The following is an 8603-nucleotide window of genomic DNA, read 5'->3' on the forward strand; positions in this document are numbered from 1 at the left end:
AAAAGGCTCTGAGCATGGAAACCTGCAATCCCACCTGGACAAATGCTAATCCATCAGCTGAGCCCACCTGAGCTGACTCGTGTCGTGGCTCTTTGTTTGGCCCCCAGAAATGATGTTCAGAGCTGGAAATGGAAAAGAGATTCTTAGAACTGAGCTTTTGGGAAAGAGTTGTGGGGTTTTCCAGCTTTCTCCATGGGCAAACTTTCCTTGGGGGTGTAAGGTTCCCCGTTTTTCACCTTTGGAGAGCCCCTCAGTGCTTTGCTGTGTGGAACCAGCTCTGCTCAGGTTTCAGGAGGAAACAGGACTTAGGTGAGGATAACATGTCTGCGAGGGAATGACGGGCCCTGCTTGTACCCTGGTGTTGCTGAGATGGGAGGAAACCAGCCTTGGTGTCCAAAAAAACCCCTGGATTCAGGAGGAGGGGTTGGGATCAGAACAGGGATAAGTGCAGGAGGGAATGGGAGCAGGGCAAGGAAAACGGGTAAAGCTCAGGGCCTGCATTAGTGGTCTGTTCTGTCTAAATTAGAAACAAGTTTTTACTTGAACCCTGATTTTGGGAGGGAGTGAAGTTTCTGTGGTGATGGCCCAGGGATGTTCCCCTCACAGCCCCATCCCAATGTAATTCCTGAATTCTGGTGCCAAGTCAAACCAGCTGGACAACAGCCCTGAATCCCAAAGATAACACATTTAAGAGATGTGTGAGAGAGAGAAACCCTCCATTCAACCACAACCAAAAAAACTTCAAATCCAGGAAGAAATGAGACAAAAATTTCCAAACCATGCAAAAGCCCTCACACCTCTGAGACAGCAGAGTCCACACAGGAGAAAACCCCCAAAGGGAGGGCTCTGGGTGGCTGACCAGGCAGGAACTGCTCTGGATAAGCTAAAAATCATATTTTTTTCCCCCCACATGGCTTTCCTGGTGTGTAGGAAGGGGTGAAAGCCTGACAGAGCCACAGTTTGGTTTCATCAACCCTGAGGCACAAATCCACTGAAAACCAGGCCCCATCCCTTCCAGCACTAACAGGACTAACACAGATTTTAATACTTGAAAGAAAACATTTCCTTCAGCTCTTCCCCTCTGTAATTTCTTTCCTCCTCCATGACCGCATGTAGCAGAAACGAGATGCTGTGAGAAGGATGGTTCTCTGGGTGGTTCAGACCATATGAAATGCTCTTTTTTTTGGCTTTTCAGCAGGACACCAGCCAGGCCAGGGCAGGAGAATCACGTGGAGCACCAGTGCTGATTCCCCAGCCAGGCTGTGTCCCGGGAATGAGGAGTGGAGATGCTCCTGCCTCGGCACAGCGGCGGCCAAGAGCTCTCAATTTAAGAACCAGATGAGGCTGAACCACGTTGGAATTCCTTCAAAAATCTGCCAGCACTCTCCTCCCTGCAAAAAACCGGATAAATCCCCTTCGTATTCCCGGCTCCGAGCGAGGCCCTGAAATATTATCAGTGCTCTTTGACACCCTACCTGCCCCTCATCCCACCTGGCTTTCCACAGAATGCATTTCCTCTGCTTTCAGGGGAAAAAAAAAATTCAGATTCATTCAAGCCCTGACACTCCTCCAGCACTTGGGTGATCAAGTCTCCTCCGGTTTATATTTGATATTTTAATAGGGTTTCCTTTTAGCCCTTTAATGAGTTTTTATTCCCCTCTGTGCATCAGACGCTTCAGTCTGACCGACAGTTTTACTCACCCCATGTGGAGGAATATGAACAGCCAGGACAACCTTTTCTTCCTGTGGCAAGCTCTGCTCTGCCAACATTTTTTCTGCAGCTCACAGTCGGGGGGATGTGTTGTCCTGACCCTTTCCTCACCCATCCTCCAGCCTCAGAGCAGGGATGTTCCCATTGCTGCCGAGGCAGGAACAAACCCAGCCGTGCTGCCCATGCTCTCAGCTCTGGAGCAAGGAAAAAGGGAGGAAAAAGGGTAAAAATTAAAGCAAATGTGGGGTTTGGCTCGTCTGAGCAGCTGAGTTTTGGTCCTTGAGCCTCAGACAGTTTGTGACAGATTGTGGTGAGTGGGACAGGCTGGGACTGTCCTTGTGCCTCTGGGAGCTCCATCCAGCAATCAGGGAATCACTGAAGGGTTTGGGTTGGAGGGAACCTTAAATCCCATCCCATTCCACCCCTCCAAGGGCAGGGACACTTCCACTATCCCAGGTTGCTCCAAGCCCTGTCCAGCCTGGCCTTGGACACTGCCAGGGATCCAGGGGCACCACAGCTTCTCTGGGAATTCCATCCCATCCCTCCCCACCCTCACAGGGAGCAATTCCCTCCCAATATCCCCCCTAAACCCCCTCTCTTTCAGCTTCCCCCTGCCCTGTCACCACAAAAGTTATTTCTAATGCATCCCAAGCTGAGCATGGAGAGAGAGCAGATCTCACCCTGCAGGGCAGGAGGTGCTCAGTGTGTCCTGGGTGTTCTTTTACCTGGTGGGAAAAGATCCACTACTGATCTGCCCAGGAACAAAGCACTTCCCACAATCCAGATCCCGTTTTTTCCCCAGTGATGCCACACAGAAGGGTTGTTGCAGCACACCTGGCTGGTTATGGAGAATCACACCCTGAGGTGCTGCACAAAGAAATCAGTGCCAATCCCAAACCCTGCTGGACAGAGTGGGTGATGTTGGGTGGGATGGAGATGGGGAGGAGAGGGGAAAAAGCAGAGTCCCCAAGGAATTGAGAGCCCACAGGGGCAGACAGTACCTGCTCCAAGTGATCCCAGGGTAGTGGAGCTCTCCAGCACAGAGATCCACTGAAAAATTTAAAAAAGGAAGATTTTGGGGTGGAGGAGATTGACATAAAAATCTGTGAACCTCTTTTTGGATGCTTTGTCCTGCATTTTAGGAACTCTTGAGGTTTCTCCTGCTGTCTGCAGGCAGAGGAGTCCCAGCCATGCCTTGTGCTCAACTCCACAGATCCAACACAATGATATCATCTCAAACCATCTGCCACAGAAGGTTACACATTAAACTTGGCCTTGGTCTTTTGACTGGTGCTCATCTGCTGGGAATTAGGAGCTTATTATTCCGCGGAAGCTAATCCAAATTGCCTGTTATCCATAGGCAGAAAATTAAAGGAATATTTAAGGCCATTCCACACATTACCAACTTGGTGGCAGAGCTCTGCACCCAGTAGTATCTTGCATTTGATAGTTGCCAATAATTTAAGTCAACTGTTTAACATCTGGCATTACTATATAATGTCTGGCTTAAGCTGTAACCTTTTTTTTTCCTCCCCCCTGCTTTTAGGAAAGCTTTTTCTGCTTTGAGAGAATTTTGATTACTAAAGCCTTGCCTGGGACCGATTTGCCCTGTGATTTAACGTTTTCTGATGGAGTCTCATTTTGAATCAGTTGAATAATTGGCAGTGACTTTGGTATTAAACTGATTCATGATGTACATGCAGGCCCTTCAATAATTGAACATTATTGTCTTCATAATCGAAGCCCCTTTTTGACCATTAAAACCCATTGGAAACAATCTGGTGATCTGCTTTAATTAAAAATAAAGTGCAGAGGATTGGTGATGATTAGGGATGGTCAGCCTTGGCTGAGAGGGATTTCATGGCTCTGTGCAGCTCCACGATGGGCTGAGGAGTCCAAAGCCAGGTTGGATGTGCCTTGGAGCAACCTTGGGAAGGTTTAAATAGGATTTTGGGGAGGAATTCTTCCCTGGGAGGGTGGGGAGACCCTGGCACAGATTTCCAGAGAAGCTGTGGCTGTCCCTGGATCCCTGGAAGTGTCCAAGGCCAGGCTGGACAGGGCTTGGAGCAGCCTGGGACAGTGGAAGGTGTCCCTGACATGGCAGGGTGTGGCATGGGATAAGCTTTAAGGTCCCTTCCACCCCAAACCATTCCACATTCTCTGATTAAACAACTTTTTTCTTTGCTTTTTTAGATACCTCTTAACTGGGATCAGTTAAAAAACCTGGGGAATGGAAGGGAGGAATCCACAACTCCCAGCACCACGAGGTGCTTTGGGTAAAAAACCAAACAGAAACGGCCCAAACCTCTCTCTTTTGAAATCACACCAGCTGCCACTGCTGGATTTTGGTGTCCCTGACAGAGCTGATCCCGGTGGGAGCTCTGGGATGAACATCCCTCCGAGAATTCCTGCTGGCAGCACCCAGGAGAGGCCTCAGCTCCCCGAATTCCAGCGTGTCCTTTTCACACTGCAGCCTGGCCGGCCTCTGGCAGGACTCTGATCTAACAGGTTTTGCATAGCTGCTAGACATCTTCCTAATAGTATCCCCTGGGATTTCTAAATTTCACTCACAGCCTCTAAATTTTCATTAAGAGCAGTCACACACGGAGAATGATGGATTAGATTTTATTGTTGGAAAATCTCCAGATAAAATTAAAGTGCTTCTTTCTTTTCTGAAACCTTTACCTTTCCCCTGTGGTGCCCTATAAATAAGGTATCAAATAATGTTTATCCTTTTGAATTCTGCCATCTTTACATGTTTCATGCTCAGTCCTGACCACTTTCCTGCCTCTGAAGAGATGTCACTCTGCAGTTAAATCCCGGGAACAGACAGCTACCTCATGGATTTCATTGTGGAGCAGCCTGACTGCGTCCCAGAGCCTTCACTTCAACCCACTGTTTATAAATACAGCATTGTCTCCTTCCCTTTCCTGGAAGTCTTCCTTTCATTTCCTTCCTCTCGCCATCAAATTCCCTCTGTCTTCTCTTTTATCCCGGGTTTTTATCCTCCCTGTGTCCATCTAATCTTGCAGACAGATGAGACACCACTTTGGAATATGCCAGCATCACGGGGCTGAGGCATTTTCAGCCTCCACCAGCCAAACCCTGATAAGTAGAATCCTCTCCCACTGCCCCTGGCCAGCAGATTTTTATAGCAGATGTTGTTTTTTTGCCTCAGCGAAATTTAAAAAAAAAACCCCACCACTATTATTTTAGGACTTTTTAGGTCTTAAATAGCTTGAGATGCTTTTAGCCTTCCCTTTAAAAAACAAGAGTCCTGCAGGCAGTTGGTAAGAAGTGTCCAAGAGCTGGGAATGCTGGCGTGATTCATACTGGTGTCAGCTCAGTTAAATTAAATTCCACGGGGATTTATCCAGCCAAGGCTCCAAACAAGTTTCAGACAGCATCTCCCACCCCCACACCTCACACTTCACAGCAGCTTAAATTAATCCACAGCAAGGCCAGGGCTGGCCCAAGACAAAGGCAGGAAAGGAGAGGAGGTTCTCAAGCAGAGGGAAGGTTCTGCTTCCACCCCCAGCCCAGGGCAGAGAGCAAAGCAGGTTTGATGCTGGTTTAGCACAAATCATTGTCCATGGGGGTCCCCATGGCTTCAGTTGAGGTCCCACTGGGGACTCACCTCAAAGGATGTCCCTTGGCAGGGCTGTCCCCATCCCAGGTGGCTCCTGGCCTTGTGCAGACCCCAGGACAGGGAATTCTCCAGGCTGTGCCCTCAGCTCCTGCCTTTCCAGCCCCCCAGCACCTCTCCTGCTGCCATTCCCCCCACACAGGCTGCTCTCCTGGGTCATCCCCACCATTCCAGGACATTTGCCTCCTGATTTACATTACTTCAATAGGAAGATATTCCACCCTACCTCCGAGCCAAACCAAATCCTTGTCTCCAAGTTCCTCCAACCCTCGTGGATCAGCCAGGACTCAGCTTCCCACACATCCTTTCTCTCTGCAAAGAAGGGGGAAGGATTTCCATGAGGATCGACTTTTCCTTACAATTCCTCTCCCCAGGAGCAGCTGAGGGAGTTACACAGGTGATTGTGGGTGTCAAAATCATTAAAATCTTAAGAATTTGGCCAATTTTTGCCAGCTGAGCACCAGGTTTTCCCCTCACTTTTGATTATCCACCCCTGACCCAAGGGCTGGTTCCCAGAGCCAGGAGCCCAGGAAGAGCCCTGTTATCCCTCTATTTTCCTCTGTAAAAAAAAATAAAAAAAAAAAATCCCAGGACTCCTCTTGCACCAGTGGAAAAAAAAAATCCCACAGTGGCTGAGGAACAAACAGGACAGGATCTCAGTCTCATCCTGTCTGCTGCATCTTCATGTCACCCCAAAGGATGCAGCAAAGAAATCTCCCTGGATTTACTGGCCACTTTTCTGGGTTTGTCTGTGCCACGTGGCCAAGAAAACCCTTTGTGCTTCCAGAGGTGAGGGGCAGAGGTGAGCCTGGGAGAAGAGGGAAAAGCTGGAAAGAGGAACCTCCTAAATTCGGTACCAGTGAGGATGGAGAGGTGCCAGAGGTGCCCAAAATGTGCCACAAAATGAGTGAGATCTCACATGTTCCCTTCCCATCCTGACACCCACAGCTGGGAGAGCCGCCAGGGTTATTTTGGGGCAGGATTTCTGCACGTTCCAAGCAGAGGCTCAGTGAAAATGAAACAGGAGGGGAGAGATGGAGCTTTTTGAACACGTGGGAGCCTTGAGAGAAGGGTTGGAGCATCTGCTCTGAGGGGCTGGGAATGCACAGCCACGGAGTGAGCTCAGCTGTCCCCAGGAGCTCCTGAGCTGCAGTGACAAATCCAAGGATGTCCCCAGGGCCTCCCTCAGACCTGCTCCCCACCCCACTGCCCTCTCAGGATCCCAAACCCACAGATGCCCAGCCAGTCTAGCAGAGCAGAGGAGGTTCCCAAAAAGCCAATCCCCAGCGCAGGACAGAGGCAGAGCAAAGGGCACAGGGCAGCACAGGACCTTTAACTCCCTTTCCAGCTGGGAGGGAGGTGTTGATGTTTTATATGCCAGCAGTGATGGATCACTGGCAGCATCTTGCATTCATGAGGTCACTGAGGAGCAGAAAAAGCCCTTTTATGATGGCTGTGGTAAGGAGCAAGTATTGGGTGAGAAGTGACTTGAGCGAGGACACTACCATGGCTCGGAGCTGGGAACAGTTCCCAGCACACTCCAGAGGGTGTTTTGCAAGGCTCAGCTGGACACCAGCCTGTCCCTGTCCTGCTCTGAAGTCTTGGCACCTCCTCCCTGTCCCTCTCCCCTGAGGAGGGAGCAGAGCAGCTGCAGCTCAGCTCCTCGGGTGGAAAATCCTCCTGGCAGAAATGCTGATCTCCCAGGCCTTGGAGGACAGGTTGGCTGTGCCTGGGCTGAGCTCTTCACCTCCTGCCTTGTGCCAAGAGCACCCAGAGCTGAGCAGAGCCGAGTCAGAGTGGCTTTTCCTGGATGAAAATGTTCAGCAAAGTCCTTCTGGCTGTCACCACCATGGAGGAACACCTGAGGTACCACCGAGCTTGGGAGAAGAAGGAAGAACTTCTTACTTCCTGGGTTTTCCTGGAATTTTGCACATCACCTCTGAAAAGGGACTTTAGAGAAAGGAGAACCCAGGGGGTTCTCTCTCATCACTCAATTTACAGAGGTTTTTGGCCACTCTGGAAGTCAGAACCCCAGGATGCTTTCCCACCAACCCAGGTGCTAATTTTCCTATTCATAAATCCAGAGTAATTAACACTGAGTAACCTCTGAAGGATTTCACGAGTCTCAGTGAAAGATCTGTTATTTGTCTCAGTATGGATTTTTTGGGAAGAAACTTCTGTGGAAAATCCTATCAAAAATGGACTTTCAGTATTTGTTTTTCAGAAATAAGGTTCTGATTTTTACCGACAACGATAACCCAGAAAAAAGAACGGGATTAACTCGAAAGCTCCTTCACTTTCACTCCATTCCTTTTGCCCCTCCACAGGGAAATCCTCAATGCACAGCTCCCAAATGCTAATGAACACCAGCCCTTTCTCGGTACCTTTTAGGGCCTGATTCACCAGGATCATCCATAAATATTCCTTTTAAAAACCTTCCTGAGGAGCTCCCGAGGGCAGCCCGTGGCAGGAAATGTCGGATATTTCTCCCTCTCCTCCTCGAGCCGTTGGTAGCCCGCTTGGAAAAGAACAGATGCGTTAAAAGTTGGGAGATTTACAGCCCCCCCCACCCACGGGAGCCATAAAGCCACAATTTGTTCCATTCCCAGAGCAGCTCTCTGCCCGCTGCAGGACCTTTCATCGCTGCTGGAAAGCTGCCTTGAGCAAACCTCTGGTCTTTTATGGCAGCATGGACACAAAGTTCAGCTTCCAGGGCTGAAAAGGTGAAGGAAGAGATGAATTCATTGCCCAAATCCTGCCCTGGGGTTGCTCCTGTCCCTCTCTTTGGTGGGGATATATCCCATATTGGGAATGTTTATGGCACCAGGGCCAGGAGGGTTGGAATCCCCCTGACATACGAGGTTTGCTCCCAGCTGGGACCTTCAGGTGACCATGGATGGAGCTGCTAGCTGTTCCTGACCTCCAGTGGCACTGGGAGGATGAAAATCCCTTTGTGACCAGCAAACTGGTGGCACAACATGGCAGTGTCAGTGCAGGCTAACAAAACCCTTGAAGACCCAAATCACCCTCAGAATTCTGCATTTAAGTGGCTTGAAGTGATTGCAGATTTATTCCTCATATCCAGTGCTGGATTTATCCAACTTCCAAAAACCTCCTTAATCTGCCCCTGGGGTTTAACTGCTGAGCACAAGCTGAATTTGCTTCTCCTCTCACCCACGGAAGATCCCCAAAGCCCCAAGGGTTAAATCTTTGCCCTGCCCGGTCCAGTCTGCCCTTCCAGCATCC

This window comes from Lichenostomus cassidix, chromosome 14 (genome assembly GCF_008360975.1).
Source record: "Lichenostomus cassidix isolate B80296 chromosome 14, HeHo_3.0, whole genome shotgun sequence".
Classification (NCBI taxonomy): domain Eukaryota; kingdom Metazoa; phylum Chordata; class Aves; order Passeriformes; family Meliphagidae; genus Lichenostomus; species Lichenostomus cassidix.